The sequence below is a fragment of the Nomascus leucogenys genome, chromosome 2 (assembly GCF_006542625.1).
Source record: "Nomascus leucogenys isolate Asia chromosome 2, Asia_NLE_v1, whole genome shotgun sequence".
Lineage (NCBI taxonomy): Eukaryota > Metazoa > Chordata > Mammalia > Primates > Hylobatidae > Nomascus > Nomascus leucogenys.
In genome coordinates, this window is record NC_044382.1 from 14,171,403 (window position 1) to 14,182,642 (window position 11,240).

The following is an 11,240-nucleotide window of genomic DNA, read 5'->3' on the forward strand; positions in this document are numbered from 1 at the left end:
AATTAAAGATATATAAAGTATAAAATAGGGAGCTCCGGCATATATTTGATAAGTGTCTCAGAAAAATGAGCCGGAAGTCATATTTGAAAAAATACCCGGTAATAAACTTTTCAGAATCAAGGTAGGACATGGAGATTCTGATTCAGAAGGCACTCTAAGTACTAAAGAGGATAGATAAACATATTCCCACCTAAACACATAATAGAGAAACTGTACACATCAATGCTAAACTAAAATTTTTAAAATCCAGAGACAAGTCATATTAACTAGCAAAAAATAATAATTAAACCAAAGGAAAATGTCCTTATCAATTGAAATAAATGCAAGAAGTGCTTTCAAAACCTAGAGAGAAAATAACTGTCAGCTTAAAATATTATCTCTAGTTAAAATCATTCATACAAAGATTAAGAGTCCATTGAATAAATTCTTAGTAAAGGAATTATTAAAGCATCAATTTTAATTAAAAGAAAAATGTAATCAGAGGAAAAGCATTAGGTAGAAAGATAATGGTGAATACAAATATTTTTAGAATAGCTAAGAACTAATAATATTCAGTAGCTAACAACCTGTATATATGATTTTATGTATGTATGTGTCCACATGTCTGTGTATGTGGTGCTTAAGGAAAAATATAAACAATAAATTGTTGAGGAATGATTACCAAATAGTTTACACATACCGAAGTTATTATGTTCAAGAAAAGATATCAGTATTACCTGGTCATCAAATTATTAAATCAAGATATATTGTTAAGCATGGATATTAAACTTTAAAGTTATCACTAAAATATAGAATCAGTCTTTTCTAAATCTGCGGAGAGAAAAAAATATGTAAATGAGGGAATATGGAAACCTTTAATTCAAAAAAAATGCATAAATAGAAAAAACACAGTCAAGAAAAAAATGGCACAAATAGAAAATGTGAAATAAGGTTGTAGACATACACTCAAATATACCTATAAAGAAAATCAATGTAAACAAACTAAACTCACTAATTAAAAGGCATAATCAGACTGGATACGTTTACAAATGTGGGATGATATGTTTCTTCTAAAACATACGCCTAAAACAAAATAGCACAAATTGGAATAAAGGCTTTGGAACCTTTATATCAGGATGTTCATACAATAGTATATAATAGTTAAACAGAATGAACTAGCGCCCCACGTGGCCATTTGATTGGGAGGTGCTCCTTCAGATGATCCCAACCATATAGAGAACTGGGGTTGGAGTCCTAGCATTGTCTGTTTTCACCTGTGTGACCTCATAGAAACTATTAGCCTCTCTGTGCTTCAGTTATGCAAATTAGGGATAAAAATCACACCATGTGGATTAAATGATTTCATTTTTATCAAAGTGTTGAAATGTTTTTGACACATAGCTTTGTGTAAGGATTTATTAAATAAATACACTTAAGTTTTAAAAAAATGTTTTCAAATGAAATACAAAATTAGAAACAGATCTGGAGAGTCACATAGTAATAGGGAATTCAAACATTTCCAAGATTAGCAGATATCAAGTCCTAATATTAGAAAACGCTGATATTTTCATGGTAAAGCTTTAGCGAGTTGCCTGTATTCAGTAAGTGCTTGGCAAATGTCACCTCCAAACACAACAGCAGTCACCAAACTGTCACTCCAATTTCTGTTTTTTCCTTTAACCTAGTTACCCCAGATAACATTAAATATGCCTGAGAAACCTTCTAGTCTTTCTAATACATGAACTCATCAATTCCTTCCATTCCTCCCCTCAAAAGTAGCCATCCTAATGAAAACAACATTCTATGCCGCAAGATCCAGTGTCATTTTATGACAGGGCTATTCATTAGTCGATGTTTGCTTATGCTGAAGTAGAATCCATTTATTACTTCTATCCATTAATAATAGCTATGTCCTCTGATCATGCTACATAGAAAACATCTTTTTTCTTCCATGCTACAGTTTACAGTCATCTGAGGGGAAAAAAAAAAAGCATGTTGTATTCTTTCTAGTGCTTCTCTTATTGAAGGTGCCTATTCTGTCATTATATAGAATATTTTCCCTCTCCCTATTGGTAGCTTCTCCTCCAGGTACATTTTTTAGCCAGGTACTTAACACTACATGCAATGTTTCAGAATGGAGCACTTCTTTACAGTTGTCTACACAGGCAGAGTGGACTGAACAATCTCTTTTCTTATTTAAATACTTTTATTCAATAGCCATTTGTGTTCCAGGTACTCTGTTAGGAATAGAAGATGCAAATGTGATCACAGAATAGACATGGCCCTGCCTCCATAGAGTTCAGTCTAATGGCAGAACTCACACAAGCCAGCCAACAACTACAAAGTAGTGTGATCAGAGATAGAATTGTCAAGGAGAGTGTAATGGGAAGACATAAGAGGGACAGCTGACTTGATCATGGGGTCTTGAAGGGAAAATCTGAAGCCTCAACCCAAGGTAGTGGGGAGAATTATTTTCCACCTCCTAAGAGAACACGTTGCCTTTGAGAAACTGATTGAGGTTTAGTATGATTGGATCTCATGCTGCAAGCTAAATGGGGGGGTAAAGGAGGACACCGTGTAAGTAATACAACCCCAATTATTAGTGCCTATCAAGGTATTTTTCTGAACAACACAGCTCTATTAATATGAAGTAATATCAAATACATTTCTTGGTGACCACATAACACTTCTGGCACTGTTGATTTCAGGTTTATGTCCCACAGAAAGAACTTAATGTTGTTTTTTATTTGTACTTCCACATATGCTAGTTGGGAATGTAGATGGAAAATTATCAATTCCAACTTCCTAGATTTACTCCCATCATTTCTGTCATTCAGGGTATCTTTGGAGCCTGATTTGTCATTATACATATATATATAGAGAGAGAGAGAGAGATAGATATCTATAGATATATATATCTATAGATATCTATCTCTCTCTCTCTCTATATATATATATATATAAAATACTCACTGCTCTCTCCTTAAATTTCCTTTTATATCCACAAAAATATAGTAAATTTTGTTAGTTTCCTTTGAGAAATTGAATTTGAGGAACAGTGTATTTGCCCAGTAATCCATTTTGGTCCAGAAATATTTTAAAAGACTTTTATATTGTCCTAAATATAACACAGCCTCCAGCTCCTTATCAACATTAGCCTTTGTGATTCAATGTTTTGGGAATCTAAAGCTACCTTTCCAAAGACAAACAACTTAATTTTATGCCTCTACTCCAGTGGTGCTTTTTTTTTTTTTTTTTTTTTTTTTTTTTTGAGACAGAGTCTCACTCTGTTGCTCAGGCTGGAGTGCAATGGTATGATATCAGCTAAATGCAACCTCCGCCTGCTGGGTTCAAACAATTCTCCTGCCTCAGCCTCCCAAGTAGCTGGGATTACAGGCACCCACTACCGAACCTGGCTAATTTTGTCTATTTTTAGCAGAGATGGGTTTTCGCCATGTTGGCCAGGCTGGTCTCGAACTCCTGACCTCAGTTAATCCACCCGCCTCAACCTACCAAAGTGCTGCGATTACAGGCATGAGCCACCGCACCCGGCCCAGTGGTGCTCATTTTTAAAAGCATATTCACTCTTTCGGTTCAGTTCTACTTTGTACATCCAAGAGAGAAAAATTATTCGGCCTTTTATGGGAAGGCACACTAACCAATATCTTTAACATATGTTGAGTTAAATACCATCTATATTCAGATACATATTTTAATTTCTTTAGTTTTTTAACTGGAAGATGGCTCATTGTTCTGTTCCCTGTGATGAAGGGGCATCTGGATGAAGACTTGAGAGAGAGAGAACATGAATTTGTGTTTGAATCTCAAAGGAAAAATCTGGTATGAAGAGCCTATAATTTTAGGGTTATTTCTATATGTGCTTTATAGAAGACCAAATGTTTTTCTGTATTCCCTGAAATTTACTGCCTTTTCACACTTGGTAGGATATTGTCTCACCATTTAGTTTTTGAAAATATTGTAATCCTATGAAACTTTGTAATTTATAGTCTCTAGAAAAGAATATTCTCATATATACATACTCTATAACAACCTGTTATTTACTGATAAAAGAGAGTATATTCATATTCTTACTTCAAGTAAACCATATATATGAAAACTGTATATATATGAGAAGAAAGGTATAATAGCTTTGAATTTCTAAAAGCATTATCCATTAACCCCTTTACCAAGCTTCTCTCATTAATTTAGGTATAATTCAATTTTTAATTGAATACCTTTTAAGAGCATACTTATGACAACACAAGATACCCTAAAATAATTCAAAATATTATTGGATCTATGTTAGTAAAATAAACTCATAGAGTCATAGAAATGAATGAATTAGGGAAGATTCTCTTGTAAAAATAATTTTATATTTTAATGCAAATTTAAAGAAAAGAAGTTAATTGAATGTCAGAAAAGTGACCAGTTTCTATCTTAACCTTGAAACTTGTGGGAATGTGGAACGCCAGATTTGTGTCATATATTACAGCTCCTGACAGTGTTATGTGTCTTTACCACAACACCATCTGTGCTGCTGTACCTGAATAGGAACAGGCGCTAGAAATGGAGAAAAATAATGAATTCTTGCAACATATTTTTTTTTTCCCCTGAGCTCATGCAGCTGGTGATAGATGCTTTCCTTCAACCTGAAAAGCACTGCGTAGTTCTCCAATGACATAGTGGTATCTTCAGCATCTTCCTGTTGATTATGCAAATTCTGTAAGTGTAAAAATTATAAAGTCCGGTTTTGAAAATAAAAAATAAATTGGTATCTAAAACACTGATTTCATATATTTGGAGTTTTATCTTTATTTTTGTAATAATTCTTACAGATGTATATAATAGATCATTGTTTATATGATGATGAAAAATTTTGAAGTAGGATGGTAAACATTGGTTCCATTGGCTGGCTCTGGGGTTATTGAAGAATCATTTACATTTACATTAATAATCAGTTTGCTGCTTACTATTGTGTGTGGACTGAACCCTTGTGTTTTTTTAATTCTCTTTTTTCTTTATAGTATGGACCACATACCATTTACTATCCCAGAGTTCCTCTAAACTTAAGAGTTAACGTATGTATACAAAGAGCATAACATATTGTCAGGTTCAGAGTAGGCAATTACTAATTATCTTAGCCATTCTAGAATTAACTTGTCATAATTTGCATCTTCAAAGAAGAATATCCTGTTATTCCTGTGTTAACTTCACCACATTTGCCATATGGCATGTGTGGCCAATGACCTATCAAAGAGGTGAGTGAATAGTTGACATTTTATCTTTAAGAACCATTTATTCATATTTATGGAAAGGGATTAATTCTATTTAACAAATTTTACAATGTCACTTGCTTACTAAATTTCTGTCTTTATACCAAATATCCCCAGAGAAAATCAAGAAATTAGGGATGTAGTCTTTAGTCCTAATATTCACAGACTTTAGACAAAGATATAAATATGTCACGAGAGAGGAGATGAACACTCCCTCTCCAGGTAAATATGTAAGAAGGATGAAAGGAAGTTAGGTGAGTAGGCAGGTGAGTGACAGGGAAGAAAGGAAAAAGGGAACGTAGTGATATTATAAACAGGCAGTTTTTAGGTATAAGCTATGACATACATCTGTGTATATATTGAGATAATTTAATAAACTTGCTTACAGATCATTTTAAAATATCTTCAATCAAAAGCATAGAACTTTTTACCTCACTGATGATATATATAAAAAATGTAATTCTTGATCAAGAATTTTAGGCAATAACAAACAAGGAGATAATTTTTGCACCAGCTGACAGTAACCTCTTGTCAGTATCCCTGGGAGCATCAGACTATGTCCATCCACCAGTGTCCACTTCTCATCATTATCTGGAGGCTTATTGTGTCCTATCAAAGCTGACTTTTGTCTCCTTCCTCTCAAACTATCCCTTCATCCTTGTATTTTATCAATGAGCACAAAATTAGGACACTCTAATCACTCCCTTTCCTGTTATTATAACCCCTCCTCTCCAATTCCCCTAGCTTCAGAAGCACTGATTTATATCTTCAGTCAGGTAACATTTTTACCTAGTAATCTGTCATTCTACGCCACAACTTATCCTTCTCTGTTTCCTGAAACGCAACCCTATATCTCTTTGTTTTAATGTAAGACAATAAATATCTAACATACAAAGCACCAAGACACATATTCTTTTTAATAAAATCTGGAGAATTTGCAAAAATCTCATAAACATAAATGGTATTATGACTATTCCAAAGAGATTGAGTTACCCAAAGTCAACAGATAAACTTAATAATGAAATTAGAACCCCAGTCTAGTGTATACCACACCATGTGCATGATGATAGAAGAAATAACAGCTATCAGTATGTTATCTGCCTACTATGTGCTTAGAAATGTAGTAGAAACTTTACATGCGTTATTTCTATCATGGATAACAACTATAAAACTGTGGGCATTAATACAGTAATTTTATAGAAAAAGAATCAGATTCAGTTTTAGAGAATTTCCCTGAGGTCATTCAGATAGTAAGTGGAAAAACCATCATTTGAACAATGATTTGTGTGATAAGAAACCTACTTTATAAAAACCTTTAGGCAAAGATATATTACAAGTATGCAAGGCTGGCTGGGCGCGGTGGCTCCCGCCTGTCATCCCAGCATTTTGGGAGGCCAAGGTGGGCGAATCACCTGAGGTCAAGGATTCAAGACCAGCCTGGCTAACATGGTGAAACGCTGTCTCTACTAAAAATATAAAAACTAGCCAGGCATGGGGCACATGCCTGTAATCCCAGCTACCTAGGAGATTGAGGCATGAGAATCACTTGAACCAGGGAGGCAGATGTTGCAGTGAGCCGGATGTTGCAGTGAGCCGGATGTTGCAGTGAGCCGAGATGGTGCCACTGCACTCCAGCCTGGGCCACAGAGGGAGACTCCATCTCAAAAAATATATATGTATATGTGTATATATATATACACACACACACACAGGTGTATTATATATACACATATATGTATTATATACATACACATATATGTATATATAATATACATATATGTATATGTATGTATGTAATGTATATATACATATATATATACACACACGGCTATAATTGCTGACATAATGATCTAATAAACAAGAAATTACCAACATACCAATAAATATAATTATGTTAATTTTTCTTTTTTTTTTTTTTTGAGACAGAGTCTCGCTCTGTCGCCCAGGCTGGAGTGCAGTGGCGCGATCTCGGCTCACTGCAAGCTCCGCCTCCCGGGTTCAGGCCATTCTCCTGCCTCAGCCTCCTGAGTAGCTGGGACTACAGGCGCCTGCAAACACACCCAGCTAATTTTTTGTATTATTAGTAGAGATGGGGTTTCACCATGTTAGCCAGGATGGTCTCGATCTCTTGACTCGTGATCTGCCTGCCTCGGCCTCCCAAAGTGCTGGGATTACAGCCGTGAGCCACCGCACCCGGCCAATTTTTCTTAAATTAAAGAAAATAATCATAGAAGGCAGAGATTTATTGATAATCTTTCCAATTAAAATTTAAAAAGTCAATTGTTACCTTTCAGGTTTTAAATGAAAGATTTTTCAGCATGATTATATATCAAAGCTTCTTTAGAAACATTACAATTAATTCTCTTAAATTCATAATGGGATGCTGTTCCTACGATGTAGTTCTATGTTATGTACACATAGGTCAGATGTAGCAAAAAGCACTTCAGAGTTTCTTTAAAAGCCAAGAATTAAACTGTTAATAAGGGTTTTGATTGAGGCTATTACATACATATGTATACATATATATTTAAAGATTGAATGTGAATTTTTATGTTAGGTGCTTATTATGTATTAGAAAGAGAACACACTTACATGCAGTGATTTTCATAGGCAAACCTTCCTGGACTAAGCAGATTTCAGCTTAGTTAAATCTTTGCTTCCCCTTGACTGTGAATCCCACCAGCTCTTGCTGGAAAATAGTATTAGACTGTATAGGTATATGTACTTGATATAATTTATTTCCTTGTAAAAAGCAGTTATTGCACATCTGAAATTGCTACATTTCCTCTCTAATATTACTGTCATTTTATGGTGTGCTGTGTATAATTAAGTTTACTGCAACACAGAGACATTTGATAGAGTTTCCATTTCCTCCCTATGGCTTATTTTTACTCCATATGATAAATTAACAGGCTGAAAAATCTAATTTTAAATTCCAACTATTTTTAGTGAGTCTTTTTTTCCACTCTGGAATTTTATTTTTGTTTAATAGTTGATGTTAAGGTGTATAGAGCTTTCATGTTATGTTAACCTAGATATTGCAATGTAGTTATTCGCTCTTCCTAGTTTTTAAAGTTTAAAAAGTGAAGAAATGTAAAGAAATAATTTAGAAAAATTCCACCAGGAAAAGAAAACCGTAAGAAAAAAATATATAGAATGCCAGGTAAAAATCATAACCATTATAGATTTTGATAACATTAAACACATGGAGAAACTATGTAATACCTTGCAAAGGATGTAGGGGAAAAAAGGAAGCTATTCAGATTAAAAAATTAGAATAAAGGAGAATGAACTTGACATAATACTATAGTGTTTTAGATCCAAACCATGCCCTATTTTATGTTTTGGCTTTACCTATATATTTAATTTTATTGTTTGCTTTTTGTTTGGTTTTACTGTTCAAACCTGATTTGAAATTTGATTTTAGATAAAGTCTGTGGTCATCTCAAGCTTATTATCCTTCACGTATCTTTTGCAATATGTTTTTCTCTCTTTCTTTATTAATTAAAGAGAACCCATTAATACTTGAAGGGCTTGTGGTAGAATTGTGTGGTGTGCTCTTTAGTTAGATTTTGTGGGACTTGGGGCATGGTAATGTATTTAGATATCCTGTGCTTCTACTGCTTTATTGCAGCCTCCTGTAATAGCCTGAAGAGCCTGCCCACCAAATTCCAATCGACAAACTTAATCACCTCCTGATGTGGATGACTAAACTATAAGTTAGTGACTTACCCAAGGTTAAAGTCACAGTCAAGATCATGGTAGAATCTTGAAACTATCTTTCTTGACTTTATGTGCAAAAATACTATTCCATTGCTGCTGCTTATAGTAATCCTCTACATGTAACACCAGGAATATCTAAATATCTAGGAAATCAACTGATTAATAATTTCTCTCATTTGAGAGAAAGAGAAACAATAGTACACCCAACACACATTTTCTGCCTCTCCTTTCAAATTGCTTTTTTCTATGTGTCTAAATGCTTTACTTTCCTACTTGAAATCTGAAGGAAGAATATGAGTGAGTATCCATTCAAGATCTGAGAGAATGGTCCAAAGTTTCTAATGCAAGCCCTTTTTAAAGTCTCTTATTTTGTCTTTTTTTTTCTAAAAAAATGCAAAATTTCTACTTCACTCTAAAAAGTAATGCTGATTATTTTATTTGATAAACAGCATTTTCTTTCTGATGCAAAATAATGGATTGAGATAATAAGTGAACCATGACTTTGCCATCAAGAGAAGTAATGATAAATTTTTAAGAGCTGTATAAGTCCATGAGTTTCAATAACTTGTTAGAATCTTACCATCATAAAGCCATAAATGAGGCTTTTAAAAAAAGAAATTGGGAAAAGTGTGTAAATTTATACCAATAAATTTAACAATCTAAATCAAATGAGTGAAATCAAGTCAACAGATGTATAAGAATATAAGTTACCAAATTAACTTAGAGAAAATTTGGGTACATTTCAAACCTGGTACAAGAGGGAGATATTATTAGAGGTGAGAATTTTTAAAATCCATGCTATTAAGCTGGAACATTAAATTATAGAAAAACTCCATGTTCATTTTAGAGAAATAAGTTCAAACAAAATATATCTTGATATGGTCTGGCTCTGTGTCACCACCTAAGTCTAACCTTGAACTGTAATCCAAATTGTAATCCCCACGTCTTGGGGGAGGGACTTTGTGGGAGGTGATTAGGTCATGGGGGTGGTTCTCCTCATGCTGTTCTTGTGATAATGAGAGTCTCATGAGATCTGATGGTTTTATAAACGTCGACATTTCCCCTGCTGGCACTTCTTTCTCCTGCCACCATGTGAAGAAGGACATGCTTTCTTCCCCTGCCGCCATGATTGTAAGTTTCCTGAGGTCTCCCCAGCCATGCAAAAACGTGAGTGAATTAAACCTCTTTCCTTTATTAATTACCCAGTCTCAGGTAGTTCTTTATAGCAGCATGAGAACGAACTAATACACATCTGAACACACAGCACTCATATTAAAATATAAACTAGATTCAAGTGTCAGTAGGTTGTATAGCCCAAAATATTAAGTTAACAAGGTACAAATTAGAGTTTATTCCAGAAATTAAGAGATGAGACAACACTTGAAGCTTTATTAATAGAATTCACTCTGTTAAGAGTTAAAAGAAGAAGAAAAAAAAACCTTAAATCATCTCACTAGATGCAGAAAAAGCAGATAAATATTCAAAAATCTATTCTTCAATTTTTCACATTTATAAGATTAAAGAAATATTTCTTGTCAAATGTTACCTATTGGAAATCTACAGCAAATATACAGAATTATCAAACTCTAAGGGCATTTCTATTAAAATTATCATCAATACAAGGGCATTTGCCATATTCAAAATTACTTTATATAGCCTTTACAATATATTAAAACTTCAAGAATAATTAAAATTATAAATACTAGAAAGAAAAAAATAGTAATTATTAGCTAACAATATTAACATCTACCTAAACTTGAGAGAATGAGATTAAAAGAAAATACTACTAAATGTCAGAATATTTTCTAGGTAAAAATCAACGTGGGCAAGGTTATATGTAAAAGAATATTTATTATATTATTCACTGTGTTAAGGACTGAACAAAATGCTCCATATGGAAACAGTTAAATCATTTTATATAACATTGCATAGAATATATTTCAGATACAGATAATAAATCCATATGTACAAACATGAACATTTGTTTGTATATTTGTATCTACATATGTATGGGGAGGTGGCTATATATGCATATACTATATATTTTTTATATGCAGGGAGAGAGAGAGTATAATAACAGTATTTATTTAAAAATTTAAAGCAACATTTTAGCTGGGAAAACAAAAACTAATTTAAACAGATAACCAACAAAATATGAGTCAAGTTGACCCCTGAGAAGTACTATTAGGGCATAGAGATATTTTTATTTATAGTTTATCCCTTCTGGTGTTTGTTGATTTTTTTTTCTTTATTGAGTATGTTTTA